The sequence below is a fragment of the Bactrocera latifrons genome, unplaced genomic scaffold (genome assembly GCF_001853355.1).
Source record: "Bactrocera latifrons isolate USDA-ARS-PBARC rearing strain unplaced genomic scaffold, ASM185335v1 scaffold_128, whole genome shotgun sequence".
NCBI lineage: Eukaryota > Metazoa > Arthropoda > Insecta > Diptera > Tephritidae > Bactrocera > Bactrocera latifrons.
This window is the reverse complement of record NW_017534719.1, coordinates 563381-578454: the sequence shown is the minus strand read 5'-3', so window position 1 is coordinate 578454 and position 15074 is coordinate 563381. Positions and strand designations below refer to the sequence as shown.

At 41.2% G+C, this 15074-nt stretch overlaps 1 protein-coding gene across 3 annotated transcripts in view; it reads right to left on the bottom strand.

Annotated features, from left to right (window-relative positions):
* Window positions 1-15074, bottom strand: part of LOC108978828 (teneurin-a) — a 167491-nt gene that overhangs the window by 86558 nt on the left and 65859 nt on the right. The gene's annotated exons all lie outside the window — the stretch shown is intronic.

Below are 15074 nucleotides of genomic sequence, written 5' to 3'. Positions count from 1 at the left end.
ACACATTTTCCGCGATAAAGCAGGTTCACATAATTGCTTAGAGAACAGAAGACCAAATTGGATGCTCCAGCAAAGCCTGCTCCTCCCGAGAATGCCAACTTCCACAATTGACAACCATATGCTGCATACCCTGATAGCTCATAACTGTAAATGTTCAAGTAAACACATAAATTAAGTTCACTCTCTTTTGAAACTCAAACCACGTCAAAGGTCGAACTTTTATATGAAAATGGTGCAGAAAACTCTGCGCTCTTGCAGTCGAACACAGTGCGCTGCAATAATATGGCAAGAAGGATAAGCCGGTGGCAATATACCTCTCCCATTTGGGTTACTTCATGCCCTTGCAATCAAAACGGGCTGGTCAGTGCCGAGCAAGTGGTCGTCAACTTCAGCTGACCGCATTGCTTCTTCCTTCCATTCAAAGTTTAGTCAACTTAGCCGCTCATTTAGGCGGCAGGCTACCGCCAGCCTGAGCTTTGTCTATTACCTTGTGTCCGAGTAGCCTTGTGGCATGTGACCACATCAAAACGCCGACATGTAGTAGACTCGCTTTATGGTCGAACAACTTAATTTAAATTGCTTAAATCTTTTTTTGTTGCTAATAAATCACTAGCACACGCTCTGACAAACAAGTCCACCGGTCGTCGCATTTATGTGCACACTACGGTACATAAGTAAGTATGAACGTGGGAAGCTAATAAGGGTACTGGTGCTAGACTTCCACCGAGCAGACCCGTTGTTGGTATACAATTTTGTTATAAAATGACTTATGGCTCTTAACGGGCGAGCGAAAGCGGGGAGGACATGGAAATATGACCAATTGGAGTGCCGACTTATTTAACGGTACACAAAGCCCCGTACATAACTCCACATGTTACTTTGCTTGGTGCGAGCACACACACGTGAGACCGAACACTAAGGACAATGGATCAGTCTGTGTGGTAGCATTAATAAATTCGAAGCTATGAATCAGTGTAAGTGCCACCGCAGCTGTTGGTCGAGCACAGTTCAGCTGGGTCAAGACTAGAGGCCTTTGAATTGCTTGCTGGTGTAAGGTGGTTTGATGAATTTTAATGACACTTGGTTTACAAAACGCCCGTTTGTGAAAAAGGTGTTCATCGAACGTCAGACTAGAGTAACGGTAGAGCCGAGGATCTGACGAATTGTCGGCTAAAACATATCCAAAGCACTAAGCTGAAAAGAGGTTATGATAACAAACAGTTCTAAATTGACTACGTAAGAAGAAGATCCACCATTCCCTTCACTCAACAGCGCCACAATCGTTCCAGAGATCTCTCAAAAAGCAAATGGTTTGTTGATGACAAATGGTAGCAAAAGATGCAACAAATCTGCATAAGTAAATATTATATAAATAAATATAGTACTATTTCATTTCCAATTATTGCTCGAGTTGACCAAAGCGTAGCCAATGATCAGCGATGCATTTAAGATGCAATCACACGCTTATTTGATATCCTTAAGCAAGTTTGTTTCTCCACGCTTCTCCACTGTTGTTACGTGGGTGGTGGGTGTATTTGGACTAATCAAAATGAAATCATTTCGATTTGAGTACAATGAATATTACTGACTGGCAGATAGCGGGACATTACGGCAGCGCATCAAACTGATCCACCATGAGCCAAACCGTATGCACGTCCTGCCAAGGAGTAAGAAAACTATCTTGCTTCCGAACCAGTTATGTTTTGATGGGAGCACGGGATGCAGAGGGTAGCGCGCGGCATGCGGATGGATAATCAATTATTTGCGCGTACTTGCTTGTGGGGTTGTGCGTGACAAAACGTAAACGCGTTGTCATGCCTGAGTGTTTGCGGTTCCAGCCGCATAAATGTGTGAGGGTGAGAGCCTTTGTTGTGGCCAACCGACGATATTTATTGATTTTCCGTTTCAATGGCTATTCGAGCATTTGAAACCTGTATTTCGTGGTTGCGTTCATTACTTCAAATGTAGCTGTAGCATTCACTCAGCCAACGCCCTTCCACCTCTTCTAACCTTCGCATTAGCATTTCCATTACTCATATGTTCGAGTTTTCAAGCTAAACTTAAGATAAGTTAAAGATAAAAAATGTCACATTGACACACCAAATGATCTATGTGCATAGAAGATACACAGCATATAAGAGCATAAGAGGCGGCCTACTCAAATATAGCAAAAAACAGCAGGAATGTCATAAGGGGAATCGATGGAGAGAGCAGTCGGTGTCCGCAGCAGCAAAAAGCATAAAACTCGAAAATAAATTTGATAATAGCGCAATGTCCAGCCAGCCATTGCCCAGGCCAGAGAACAAAAGAGAGGGCGTGCAGGAACTAGCCGCATCTTTGAAGCAGCGGCCGTCAAAAGCAGTTCAGCTCAGTCAGCAGACCGACCAGCAGCGGACATCGCACCATCCAGACGTTCGCACCAACCAACACGAAACCTTTTGTAGTTTATGCAAACATTATTGAGATAAACGAATTATGAAATGCAAACACAGACGTGGCAGTCTCACACAGCCAGCAGCCACCCATCGCTGGCATAGATAAACTGGCTTCACCGGATTCGGACGCGCTGCTTTGCATATTCACAAGGGAAGACGGGAGCGGAGTTGTGGCTGCAGTGAAAGCACTGCCAAACTAACGGACACACTGCGATAAAAGATATTAAAAGCACTGCTCAAGCACATCTACACACACACATTCACGAATACACGTATGAGTAGCAATGCGCACAAGCACTTTCCGCTCCTTCGCACTCAGCGAGTGCACATATGAGCACAATATCCTTGAAAGCGCAAAGTGGAAAAATCTGTGCTCGTAAATTTGTTTACTGGCTCAACAACTCATAAACGCACACATATTAAATTTAATATTAAATAAATGCACCCTCGACGCAAAAAACCCGAGTATGGAAATTATGCACCCGACTCTACCGTGAGTTGAGCGTTCTCATCTGATTACACTGTTATATAACCTGCGTAAAAATGTTGGAAACGCAGTGAACTTTGGCTAACAAACCCGCGAAAATGGCCGCGAATATGCAGCAAAGTGGAAAAGCTACAATGTCGCTGTCTTCAGCGTCTACAAGACCGAAGCGTTCACGGCTCCGCTTAGCTTTATTTACTTCAGGAAAAAGTCCCGAACGCACCCTCGCAGACGGCGCTTTAAATTGGTTCCAATGCCAACAGACGAAGGAGCGTGAGCCGCACCCCAGCGCATATGCGAAATATCCAAAATATGTGGACCATGTAGAGCATAAAGGCGGCGTGTATTGCCTGCAGCAGATAAATGCACACAACAAGGGATGAGAAGGTCACAAGGAACACAGGCCGACATCTTTTTGACCTCCAGTGCGCTGACGTATATCCATAACCGGATCGTAGCTGCTATAATAAAGCCAGGCAATGTGTCAGCGAAAATAGGCGCCCACACAACAATAACATCGCGCTTCCGTGGTTTGGTAAAAGCCAAAACTACAGCCGCGCCGGTTGTTCCTCAAAGCATTTCCTGCGGTTGTGTCTATTGGGTGCTTGAATACAAAATCGTATAATACGCATAAGTATGTGTGTAAATATTTAATAAAAGTTTTTGCAAGCAAAAACTTAAAATATTACAACTTTTCACAGGCCTTTTTTGCGATCCGTACATCAGCCTGCTAGCGGTGGAAGCCTTCTCTGGCCAACTCTGTCAACATTTCTGATAAGGCACCAGCAGTTAGACGCTACATACTCGTGCAACACGAAAATTGTGCTTGACTGGTCACCCCGCACAACTTTTCATTCATCGCGCTCGTGTCCCGCCCCCTGAAAGCTGGGGAATTAATTTTTCCGAAGGAAGCAATGAGGGCAAAAAACCATGTTTTCTTTTGCCAAGTTGGTGGTGAATTCGGCCGGCAGTTGTGTGTTTTCATAGAAACCGCCGGGCGACTAATAACACCCGCAGGGACTCAAAACCAATAAAAGCGCTTCGAAATATGCGCGACAACAAAAATGTGTAATAAGGAAATAGGCAACAAAGCAAAAAGCACACAATGTGAATGCAAAACGAAGTGAAGCATTTCGGCAAATGATCAAAGCGAATACACGTGATTTGTATGTACATATGTATAAATAATCTTATCAGGAAGCCGAAGAGAGGGGGAGTTCATTATTTGAACAGAAAGTTGTTGATAATGGAAACATTAAATATTTGAAGTAGACGAAATGTGCCGTCTACGATGAGTATTTATCGATCCGAGAAAATTCAACACTTAAAATAGACAACGACCATGGAATATTGGCCTTGCCAACCAAATCAGGCTTCTAAACCTATGTAAACATTGCAAAAGAAACTTTCTAGAATTATTTCCAAATACCTTCCTTCGATGAAATATATTCAAGGTATCTTCAAGAAACCTCGGTAAGTTGTGGAGGTGAGACGGTTTGTGAGTTCAGCAAGACTTTCATCAACACTTTAGACCTCAAATGTATTTACAGCTTGAATTTTGCCTCCTACTAGTACGTACCAAGCTTCGTGGAAGCTACTGCTCTCTTCCTCTTCGTCATTTTACTTATTAATAAAAGATTGTTGGAAATCTTTCCAAGTCTTTGTTTGATTACGTCATGTTACATATGTATATATGTATGCAATTATGCAATCCACATACACTTCTCTAAATTAAATTTTATTATTGATGTATCGTGGAACTCCCATAACCAGACACAATCACCGGCAGCAGGGAATTAAAGAGCCAGCCGCTCCCTTCTTTACAGTTAAACTCAATTAAAATCGTCTAAGCTAATAATGGCCTGACAACCTCGCCGACTTCCACATTTATTTATTTATTGTAATAAAAAATTCAATTCCGAACACAGCGAGTGGCATTTGCCAACAAGAACGGATGGCAAGAAGAGAGCGGTGTGATTGCCTTGCAGCAACTAAAAATATTTCAAATCCAGTTATTCCAGCATAATCATCGGCAACAATGGTGACAGCACGAAGAATAACAAACTGGTATGGTTGGTATCAGGCAGGCTTAGCAAAAGAATCAGGGAGGGTGACGAAATCGATGGTTGTTTAGACACAGCACAGTCGAAATCTTCGCATTTAAGGGTGCTGTGCGGCGCGTAGAATATTTGCAATCGCTGAATTCATATTTTCGTGTACTCAATATTTTTAATATTTTTACTGCATTTTCCGAACGCCGGCAAAAGGGTGTGGGTCCACAGAAGGCGTATAATAAGTGGGCGTGTGTGGACGTCGTATGATATATTGCAATCATGACACAAATTAAATTGCAAAGTACTATGTGGTTATTATGCGCAGTTGGTTCAATCAGATGAGAAAACACACCACCGACGCCATGACCGCCAATAGAAGCATCAACAAACGCGTGATGAACAGAAACTACTTTTCACATGGCTCGAAACTAGTTCATTTCCGAACAGTCTTCGAAGAGTTCGCGTAAATACATTCCTAACCATCAAATGATGAAGGTCAGGCGGCAAAGCTTAAAGCTAGTAATACTTTAAGCACCACAAAACAGCAAGATACACACAATAAACAATCAAAATAACATGGATTGAGTTCTAAACACGCTAACAAAGCTTTAAGCCGCAATTGTCGGGATAGATTATTTTGTAAATATTTAGAGTTTGGGTTTCTATTTGCAAGTTTGGACTGTGGCTAGACTTCTGGGCATTGTCGAATTTACAAGTTGACAACCGCTTTTTCAGACCTTGATTCCTTGTTGTTGTGAGTTTATTGCGTCACATTCATTATGCCTTACGGGTCTAAATTTGTCCATAGGGTAAATTATGTGTATTTGGAAGAATAGTTCGCCCTCTTTGTACTCAGTTAGAAGTAACAAGAATAAAAAGTAAATAAGCCAACATTTGTATTTGTTGGAAATTAATTGCTATATTTTCCGAATATATCGCTTCATTTTCATTGACGAATGCTCAACACATCCACGAGGAATTGCTCCTCGGTACTGGCTGCTTATTCATATTTATTGACTTGGCAATGTTGGCCGGCGGCCTCTCTTGCTCTTTATGAAAATCGGCTTTGCATTTTCAGTCCCTGACTCATTAAAATTCGGCCAGTTAAACCACAAACACTGAAAATTATAGATTCATGAGTCACATATCATCGACTGAGAAGTGCTCACTTGTATTAACTTTTAGGCGCTGAAGGTAAAAGGAAATTTCTCCAAGCCTTTTGTATGTAAATGTGTTTGTACTTATGTACAGATCTATATACATATATGTTTGAATAGCTGGCGTATTGCTGCTTGTATCGGCGTTTTATTAAAAACCCTTTCGTGAGATTTTGTAGCATGACAGCTATGGCATATGTTGCCTGTTAACGAATTCATGCGTGCATATTTTTTGCTTCCTGGAAGTGTCTGGTTACCACTTTAGTTTTGCACTTCTTTCACTTGAAATGGATATTGTTTTTGTACTGCCAGTTGGCCTCTTCTGAAGTGAACAACTGGCACCAGTGCAAGGGTGCGCAATATGTGTCCGCTATTTACTCTAAGTAAGATTTCAAATAAAGATCTGCTGTCTGCAGCTGCCGTACTAAGCGGATTTACTTTCCGTTCAATAACAAAACCTATACATAGTCACGTGCACATAGACATACAAACGCGTAAAGAAATATTTACACTTATTCGAAAGACTCTAGGTTAACGACCCGTTTTACAACGGCATCAAGCGGCACCTCCACAAGGATAATTACCTGTGTAAATAATATAAAGAAATCACCATTATTTTAAGAGTTCCTACCCAAAGGTAATAAATAAGTTTTGGTATTTTCTGGACAATCAGTGTCTTAGAAGCAAGCCCCTTGAAACACGTTTATCGTCCCTAAATAATGTAATTTTTCCGCCCACAAATTCAGAGGGAAAGTCTGCAATCGGAATAGTTTGCACTTTCGTTCGGCATTTGAAAGAATTTCGTCTCGAATGATTACGTGAAGCAGAGTTTTGGATCGCAGCTCTCCTTTATGGCATTATTGCAAACGTTGAATGTTCATGCGGCACGTATTGTCGGCAGTCCGTTATTGGTGCACCGAACATTCCACCAATAATATAAAAAACGTTACAAAAGTATAAGGCAGGTAAGGCAATAAAAGCCGGGCCCTTGGGCTACTGTACCCTTGGCAGGCTGCTTCACACACGCACTTTTGGGACACAAAATCGCCGCATACATTGTACGCGGCAGCAGAGCAGAGCTCGGTTTGGGAACCACTTTCCGATGGGCGAACCTATCGACCGAGCGAACGAACAATGGATTAAGATTTGATCTCCCTTTGCAGCTTCTATACACATATGCCTCTTTGTGCACGTCACCCTGTGCTGGCTCACTATGCGATCGCTGTGAACGTGTTTTCATTCAACTCAAAGATCTCAAAGATTTTATCCAAGTCTATTGTTCGAAATAACGTCATTGTTGCTGTTGTTCTCGATAAGATACTGACATTTTATGCTGCTTTTGTTGGTGTTGTAATAGGACGGGGTATGGAATCTGTGTTATAGAAATACGACACAGTGGTATTTGTTGTTGTTGGCGTTGACCAAAAGCTGTCAACGGAACGCTTACTGCCAGAGCACAACAACAAGCGGGCGCTAAATTGTATGGGAAATTGTTAGGAAAGCAATAATGCGTCAAACATCGGGTTGTTGTTGTTGCTGCAGTTGTTGATACTCTGTAATTATTTGTGTGTACCAAATGCCGCCGAGGCACACACACACGAGCATTTGTATGTCAGTATGTGTACAATTAGAGAAGAAGCGAACAAAAGCCAGTTAAACCGACTCTCAATGGCGAGTGCTACACTCGAGTGCGACGCGCTGGCAGTTAGCGGCTCCTCGCCACCGAGTGGCATTTGAGGTTGATACAATGGGAAGCGTTCGAGTGCTGCAGTCTTTGTTGTGATAATTACAGAGCAAGTGTGCAGCGCATAATTAAAACAACTGCAACAACAACAACAACCACATCATTTTTACTCCTCAAGTGCGTTTGTTATTATAGCTGGAGATCACGAAAAGATATTGTTTCACTCGAAAGCTTTGTGTAGGGGCCCACTTTTTCCTCTTCAACTTCAAGAGTGCTTTGTGCATGGCCGAGAGCTGACCAGTCATCCCCCTACTGATGTCCGAACGTAATTAAATTACTTTAATTTGAAGTTAAAACAGAGTCTAAGACCAAAATTGAGTGGAGTAACGTTAGTAGTTTGGTCGACTTTCGTCTCTCTGCTTGTTGGTACTCAGCAGTGTTAACATTGCAGTTAAAGCTACATGGGGCCAAACAAACTGCTACTTTCCAAAAGGTGCAAATACTCGTTGGAAGCTGCTAGTTCGCTACTAGAAGATGTACGTGGAAAAGAGAGGTTCTGAGCAGATGGTTAGCACATAAATACATCACGAAATTCATAGCACTATTGGTGCTGTGAGGTAGTGCCAACGAGCTATCACCCAGAAAACATTTAATCTAAACAAGTCAAATTTAGGAAAGACGTTACATGAGTCTCTGAAGCTTCCATTTCATTTCCACTCTGCAGTGTGGATCAGCACAAAAATCTGACCATGTCCCACATAACGGTTAGTTCCGAAATAACAGAATTTAAAGAATAACCGCAGTTAAAACGGAGACGCAAGTAAGTTCTTATTTGGATAAAATCCGTACTCTCTTCCGTATCCGTGCTTTGGTTTGAGATTCTGGAATTATTTTGAAAATGAAGCGGTATATTCTAATTCCCTGAATTTATGTTAATATTGTACTTAAAATTAATATACTATTTTATTATCAGCCCACGTTGTGGTCCCATCGAGGTCTGAATGATCGTATGGACATAACTACAAATTCATAGAAATTCGGGTATAAAAATAATTTCAGCTTATCTAAGCATGGCTGATGAATACCAATTGGAAATTGGAAAACTAGAAGCAGTCGCAAGTGGCGCCTAATTTATTGAGTGTAGAAGAAGCAATGTCTCGGCAACTTCAATGCATAAATCGTGACTCACCGCGTATTGGACGTGATCGGTTTGACACTTTATGTTGATCATCAAATGTGTTATAAAAATGTCAGCATAGAGAAAATGTGAACAGAATTTTAACTTGCACCGAATGCATGGTTGTCAGGGGCGCTGACAGTACTCCCTTTACTTTTACTGCCTTTCATTTTTGGACAATATTGATATTCATAAGTACCAGAGAAACACTGTTGATTCTTAGCACAAGCACCCTAGTTTACGTTTCTTGTTAAAATTATTAAGATGTCTTTGCTTTTCACTCGCCACTATAAGCCACTTTCAATTTCATTGTATCCATCCCACCATTCTCAGGTTGAGAAGTGGATCAGTGTGATATTTGGCGTATCTTATTTGCCACGTATTTCATTAACTTCCACTCAAAAGCACTTATTTACACAATTACAAACACGTGCTCTACCTCTCGACTGCCCACAAGGACCCCACTCCCTTCGACTTCCTCTCTACAGCCTCATTAGCGTTTGGAAATTTGAATATCCCCCAGAAAAAGCCAAAATCTAGAAACAAAATATTGACAAAGCGAAAGAGAAACAGAAAATGTGTGGAATTCGGAATTTATGTGTCTGCTTTGAAACGCTATTATCGGCTCTCGGCCGTTGTGTAGATACCAACACACAATGGCGCACCGCAGCAAGGGTAGATTTGGTATTACTCGTGGTAGCAGCTCACGACCGCAAATCAGACAACACATTGACCTTCTCAGGCTCAAAACCATTCGAAAACTGCGTCCATGGGCCAACAGGCGACGGTTGAAAAAAGAGGAAGAGGGCGGCAAGCAAAACAATCGTTTGCTGTAGGACCAAGGGTCGCTTTTGTTGTTGTGACTACGGCTTTGTCTCAACGCCTAAATTTATGCAGCAAATAGCCAACCAATTTTAAACAAAGGACTAGACAAACCCAAACTGACAAACGAATAGTACCCGAGTGTATTTAAGCAGCCAACGAAGTTGATTCGGCATTTTTATTACGCAAACTGACTTAAATTGCTGGTGATTTTTCATATTTGTGCTTTTCTTGGTGCTCTTTGTTCGCGATTACATTTATTTGGCGGGCCGTGATAGCAGAACAACCTTGATTCTTGATTCAGCCATTGAACCGTCTCTACTCGACTGACGAGTGTGAGCAAACAATTTACAAAGACAATTCACAGCTTCGTATTATTTATATGCTTAGATCAAATATCAAATCGCTTCGACGGGACAATTTACGCCAACTTTTCTATTTGAGCGCTTTCGTTTGTCTGAAGAATTTTAGAATAATTCTTCAATCTTTTAGTTTGCGTTGGTTTCTTTGAAGTTGCTATTTTTCTGGTAACCTTTTTTCGCTTTACAGCGCTCTGAGAAGCACCTGTACCATTCATTTCTGTTACCTCCATCACCCGGGCGATTTTAAAGAACTTTAGAAAGAGGGTGTTTATTAAAACAATCCGCTAATTTGTTTCCGGATTTATTCGAAAACCACCTACTAACGTTCGCCTCAATAGATTATATTTTTGTTATTTGGTCATGGCATTCCCTAGGCAAACGCAATTTTTCCAGAATTTCTGCGCACTAAATCGACCGATTGAAGGTCTTATGCCTTTTCCTACTCGTTATTTTTGCTTTAATGAATTCTTTTTACTACAGTTCACTTGCTTAAAGCCGCGTTGTACCACATCCCTCCACCATTAATTTAAATCTTCTCCCAATGGGTTGCCGCGGCTTTTCTCTCTTTTCCCTGTCGTTGTTTCTCGCGCAAATATTTGTTTTCCCGTTTTCCCTTGTTTCTCATTTTTTGCTTTTGACAGCGTAAAAAATTGTTGAAATTCAAGATTGATTGGTTTTTGATTCGCAACGTTCGTTTTAGGTTTTACTTTTTAATTCGTCGACAGGAGGGCGCCCTCCGTTGGGTCGTCCACTAGCGCGCTCATTTGTTTGTTAGCGCGTCCTGCTCATTCAGATTTCAATTTGCCACGAAATTTCTCTGTTAAATAATTTCGCGGATTTTTTATTCAGAGCCGAACATTTGGACAAGTGCAAATATGAGTGTGCATAACGGCGTTTTAAAGTGCCAGCCAATGCATGTTTGCGCTCAGATCTGAAAAAAGACCACCAAGCACACAATAAAATTTCCAGCATAAGCCAAAAACAAAAGCAAACACGACCTTTTTATACGGGTACATTGTTGGCGTCGAACTTTTTTCGGAGACCAGGCCCAGCATGTGTCACTGCGTTGGAAATAGTGTTCAAGCACACATATTGTTGCATTTCACTGATGCAATTAAAGAAGCTTTCCCCAAAAGGAGGCATTTTCTTAAATTCGCTGGCGGTGCCTCGCTCTGCTCTTAAAATGGCAGTCACGCCCACTAATCACGTACATGCAACCATTAAGGTGACATGCATAAAAAGTCAAAACAGGAAATTATTCAAAAGCACTCACTCACACACGCACACACACACACTGTCGTGTTTCGCTCAACGGGAGAGCTTAGATGGCGTTTAGGGGGCGCAGGACATGAGAACACTTAACCCCACGACAAGCGAGTGTTGGCGACGACGACCGTGCCCAAAGTGAAAAATGATTTGCGTACACAACAGTGATCCTGCCTTTGTGTGTGCGTGTGTGTGTGTGTTCTCTTTGTGTACGTGCATGGGTAATTTGAGGCAAATGAAAATGAAGCATTACCAAAGTGGCGGAATGCGTGCACATTTGAGCATTTGAGCATTTGCGAAGCAGACTCACGCTCATGTGGAGCGGCGTTCAGTGAATGTGGGGCAGTGTGTGCCAGCAACAATGAAATAAATGTCAGAAACACGTGAATTGTAAAAACGGCGGGCAAAACATTCAATTACGCAGCGCGCGAGTTTAGCGCTACGGGGAATTCTACTTCCCAGCGTTTTAAGATGGCATAAAATGAAAACATTGCGCTGAGAGGATGGGTAACGGTTTAGTATTATAGCAAAGACCCATTTCCGCAGGCTAATTTGTATGCCGCTTGCGTTAGGCGCACTGTTGCTCCTCCCGGATATTTTTTCGAAACCCAACACCAACATCCATACACTCTATCACCGCTATTTTTTGGCGTTTGTAAACCTGTTCGTGGTAAGAACTCGCTCTCCGCCTTTCATTTGCATTTATATTTCTCATAATGGTACCTTATGGAAAGTAATGTGGCTCCTGTTGCCCCCGGTTACTCATTCCCTTTCACTTCTGCAGTATGAAAAATTTAAAATTTATACCTGCGGCTTAAAAGAGTGCACCCGGCCTGATGGTGGGGTTTATATTTTTATTTTTCATGGCGCATTGGGCACAAGAGATGTGTGGGCCTTGTTTTCTCAAGCAGACACAATCGAAGCGGCATCATCGAATATTTTATGTGCATAAATTTAATTTCCATGCGCGCACAAAAGTATGCAAAGCGCCTCGAAACCCCTCAAGGTGATCACTCCAGCTCAACTCTTGCGTAGCATCCTGCGGTAATGTCTCGTTCGTTCCTCTCCACCTCCGCTACATTGTTGTAGACGGTCGCTATCAATGCTTGCCACATTCGCTAGCTTAATTCCATTTCCTATCAACACTGCCGCTTAGTGAACAGATCAAAATGGCTTTTAAAGCCGCTTTAGCGGCGATGAAAACAACAAGGACTGCTGGTAGCAAAGCATTCTTCTTCACATCCATCACGTGGCAACGCCAATCTTGCACACGTTTGGAGCAAAAACAGCTCATAGACATTTTGGTGCTTTTCAATTTTAAATTTTTTCGCTTCTTCGTTATTTCTATTAAGTATTTCTGTGCCGCTGTCAACTGGCATGTGAATTACTTATTTTCACTTGGCTGGTCCAGCAAAGCAACTTCCTGAGCGGTCGTTAACGCTCTTCTGAGCACCATTGTCGCTTTGCGTTTCTCTTCACAACAGCTTTTCTTCCAACATTGACGACATTTTTTATTTAATTTTTTCTTTTCCATTTCAGTATCCTCAAACTGAAGTCCTTGACACACCAATAAGAATGAAAATAAACTAAAATTAAACGAAGGCCCCACACGCACATATATATTTATATTGACTTTCACCAGAATCTCATTCGACTTTCTGCCCCAGAAGCGCATATATATTCAAGGAAAAGTGTGCAGACGGAGCTTTCTGTAATATGGGTTACTGATTGCAAGGGCACGCACCGACCTGCAGACTTACACTTTGGCGTAAAAACGTGGCAATTAAGGGAGTTCCTATATATGTATGTGCGAGTATTTGATGGATCTTACTTTAAAATCGCATTAGCATTTAATTTTCCTCTGTACAAATTGCACCGTCGCCACATCATTTTACCACTTCGAAAAATTCATTAGGAGCTCCTACAAGGGGGCAGCGTCCACCAAAAATTATAAATGCAAATTAGGCGGACGCTCGCGGAGATTTTGTGGACAGTGTAAAGGGAGGGTCGTAAGGGATGCTGATGGTGTCTGGTTTAAAACTGTGAGTTGGAAAGTATTATTCATTTTCGGCTTTTTCATTATATACTTTTTTTATAAACATTATATACTTTTATTATATACTCCCTCGGCCACAAAATAAGAAATTAAACAGGAACTCCGAAGAAGTATCAAGTATGTTCTTAACCTTCAACAAAAGGCTTTTGCTTCTTTCAAGAAAATTACAAAAAAGAAACACAGGGTATTTCAATAGCATTACGAGAAGCTCTTGTCTGAGACAGATTCCAAGGATCGAACAATGAAATTTACAGAAATGCCTGTTAAGTGGGGTTCAAAAGGAGAATCTATTAAGAATGTGATAAGGTGACGTGATAAAACAGTTCCTCTATTCAAGCAATATTGATTGAAAAAGAGTGAAGCGATTGTTGCGAAATGTAACAAAAAATTATAAAGATAAAATAATATTTTTTTATTTTTATTTTATTTTATTAAAGCTTWCATAATAAACAAATTATTGAATAAACTAAAGTACGCAGCGCTAGCATCAAAGGCTTTCGGCTGCAAATAATAATTATAACTGAGCATTCTAGAAGACCGCTTAAGCCATCGCTGTCACCTGTTTAGCATAACAAGTTAAATTAATTAATCACTTCATATTTCGCGTACCAAAAAATAGCGAGGAGACCCGCATGCCGCAAACAATGGGCCACTTAACGACTGTGCTCACTTTGAAAAGGAGGCCTCGGCCACTCTGCATCAACTGCACTTCACTCATAATCAAATGTAATGACAGTATTAAAAATGGCAACAACAACGACAATTGGAAGTGACATGCGAGTATACAACGGAGTTACGAATAAAAAGGCATTCAAGTCGCAACACTTGCAAATATTACACTGTCTACAACTTTCCGGACACTATCCACAAACGGCCGATAGTAAAGATTGACTTGCAGATTTTAAGGAATTCATTATTATTATTATTTTTTTCAAAATCAGTATTTAAAGGACAACAATGACAAATATCGATGGTTAGTGTTACTTTTGAAAAAGTAACGGCAATAAGGAATGCACCGCTATTTCCTTGGAACCCGAGTTCGAGATCGTTCGACGAATCGCTTGATTAATACGAAATCAGAAGACAGAACAGTTATTTAATGACTTTTCTGCATGAAATATTATTTTCGTGTATTTACATACGCATATTTATCAAAATTTCTGAAGCCTCAAAGAAACAGCAGAAACAGAGTCGCATTCTGCATCTACTGTCTATGCCAAAATCAACAAGATTTATTAGTCAACTTGAATTAGCATTTAATGCGATATTTATGAGCGCAGATTAAGTCGATAAATCAGCTTTAATGACTACAAATTTAAATATCGCCCAAGCCACCAACAACCCAGCCAGCACCAACGAGCATTCCAACGACGAACGGCGGAGAGAAGTGAAACAAAGGTACGCCGATGATATATAGCGAGGTATCACGTAACTTAATTTAAAATTTCAAGAATTCAGTTTGACTCATGACGTCCAGTGGCTAAGCTCTGCGCCTCGAGTACACATATTAAGCTGTTCGTCTAATAAAAGCACTCGGCAAACAAATGGCCAGTCCGTCACGATGGAACCGTTGAAGT